The sequence below is a fragment of the Bombus impatiens genome, unplaced genomic scaffold, assembly GCF_000188095.3.
Source record: "Bombus impatiens unplaced genomic scaffold, BIMP_2.2 scf_0559, whole genome shotgun sequence".
Taxonomy (NCBI): domain Eukaryota; kingdom Metazoa; phylum Arthropoda; class Insecta; order Hymenoptera; family Apidae; genus Bombus; species Bombus impatiens.
The window spans coordinates 21978-24616 of NT_176978.1; the positions used below are offsets into that span (position 1 = coordinate 21978).

At 42.4% G+C, this 2639-nt stretch overlaps 1 long non-coding RNA gene across 1 annotated transcript; it reads right to left on the minus strand.

Moving 5' to 3' along the window:
* Nucleotides 1–1325: 1325 nt before the first annotated feature.
* Nucleotides 1326–2400, minus strand: LOC117151972. The gene is made up of 2 exons (XR_004462159.1): nucleotides 1751–2400; nucleotides 1326–1705 (listed from the first exon to the last, which is right to left on the minus strand). It is a non-coding gene; the product is annotated as an uncharacterized LOC117151972 (long non-coding RNA).
* Between the last annotated feature and the right edge of the window lie 239 nt (nucleotides 2401–2639).

Genomic DNA, 2639 nt, shown 5'->3' on the forward strand with positions numbered 1-2639 from the left:
TTCGATTTCTCCTTCAGCTCGTGTGTCGCTACAATATTATATAAATTTGTAAGTATGGGATGCGGAATAAATTAAACGAGTCTGAAAAAAGCAAATTCTTGAACTAAAACAGCAACAATTATTAGTAGCAAAAATATCGAAAGTAATAAGAAGAAGTCGTAAAGTAATACACAATTTCTTTAAAAATGTTGAAGATTATGACAAAAAGAAAAGCACTGGTCGGTCGTCATCGTTATCCGATCGTGATAAGCGAGCAATTTTGCGTGTAGCAAGTTGGAACTCGCAGTTAACAACGAAGGAAATAATGGAAAAATCTAGTATTAGTGCCAATGTTTCAAGTGTTCGTCGAATTCTACTATACTGCAAAGATGTTAAGAGGCTAAAATTGAAAAAGAAACCTTCGTTAACAACGAAGCACAAAATAGGACGTTGACGCGTTGCAAAAGAAAGAATGCATTGGAAAAGAAATGAAGAAGGGTACTATTTTCAGGCGAAAAATATTCAACTTGGATAATCCTGATGGGTTCCAATATTATTTTCATGACATAAGAAAAGAGACAATGTCGGCAATTCGAAGACAAATGGGAGGAGACAGCGTGATGGTTTGGGCCGGCATCGGTTATTTTGGCAAGACATGTATCAAGTTCGTCGATGGGAGAATGAATAGTATCCGGTACATAAATTTAATCAACGAACAAATAAATAATCATGCAGAACGCGTTTCTGGACCTGATTACACCTTTCAACAATATAATGCACCTGTACACACATCAGGGTTGGTCCAATCGTACTTTAATGCAAATATATATGTTTTGCCGTGGCTAGCACGCTCCCCGGACCTTAATATTATTAAAAATTGTTGGGCAAAACTTGCTCCAGTCGTGCCTGGATGTCTCCGTCAGAATTGTGTACGTAGATAAACACAGGCTCCCTACGCCCTTTCGCAACTGAATCGAATCTTTTGCAAGCACAACTCGGTATGATTGGAATGAATTATCTTGATCTACCCGACGCATAATGAGGCTAAAGTTGGTCCCGAGCTCATTGGGCTTGGCCCGTGGAATGCTGGATCGGCTAATCGTAGATCCCTGGGTATTTGTATGGTCGAACGGTCGATTGTTTGATCTCGGACCAATGGTGACATGGTCGGTATTATTAAAAATTAAAAAAATTATTTAAAAAAACGTTTATATATGCCCTCCATGGAAGTAGGGGTGGCTGTGATGTGGCGCCTCGCGGTAGTGATTAAGTTATCGAGAGCGCCGATTGGGACCGCACATCTCCTTCGTCTTATGCCGAGGGAGTTTGCGAACTTTTCGTTCATGAAGTTCATACTAGACCCAGTATCTAGGAAAGCTCTGGCTCGGATTGGTTGTGCTCTATTATTTAAAATATTGATCTGTGCTGTGACCAACAGATCATGATGCAGCGTGACGTTTGGAGAGGTATTTAACAACTCGGTCCTTTTTTTTGTCTTCGGTTTAGCTAGTCAATTTTTCCCCAATTGGGGTTTGGACGAGGAGTTTTGATCGGTGCATTTGGTCCGAGATGACTGAGATTCATATTGAGGAGGAGTTTTCCGACTCCTTGTAGGTGACGGAGCAGATTTCCGCGAAGGTTCTCTGGTACGTTTCGAACGATGTGAAGAATGCGGTGTCGGCGATCCAAGTGATGATCCTCTCTGAGAGGATCGGTCGTTCGACGACTATCGCGCGACGATCGACCGTTTAACGACTGACCGCTCGACGACTGACCGTTCGACGACTGACCGCTTAGCGACTGATCGCTCGATGATCATACGCTTGATACACGAGAACTGACATTGGTATGTTCCCGATGTAAATATGTGTGGTGTCGGTGTACACATATGTGACACGATGCAACTGAACATTGGGTAAGAGAGTGTGCTCTGCCTATGCAATTTGTGCAGAGTGATGCCCTTTTTACAAGTTCAAAGCGTTTGATTACCGATTTGGCTTTGAAGGCCTTGCAATGCTTGATTTCGTGGGGTCCTTGGCATGTCGGACACACCAACGTCCTGTTTGTTGTGGTGAATGTTTGCCCTCGCCGTAAGTGTTGTCGGTGATGGAGAGATTGATAGGATGGCCTTTTGGTTTTATTCGATTTCGATCGGAGGTCATCATCGTTAACCCGGGTTTGAATAGAATCCATCAAATGTGTGTATGATGGTATTCTTTTATTAGGCAACGTGCGCTGCCATGGACAAAGGCAGTTTCGATGAAAGCAACTCGATGAGTGTTATGTTTGAGGTGATAGATTGACCTAATTTCTCTAGCGCTTTAAGACTCACCTTGACTGTTTCAAGCAAGTCTTCTACGGCTTCTGGTGTTTGCTCCGTTATTTTAGAATAGTTTCGTAGCAATTCCCAATGCCGCATATAGATTCATGCAATCTAGTTAAGCTGTTAAGTTAACATGTCATGCGACATGTTAAGAGCGATCGAGTAATTGGAATCTGTGACTTCCAACGACGGAATGCTTCGTGAGGACCTTCCAGTTACGGATGCTCGAAGACATTGAAACTTTTGGACCGATGTTAGATTTACATTGCGATCAACTGTAGACACGAATGTGTCGTAAAAATATTCCCATTCTTCTATGGAGCCCTGTTAGGTAGAT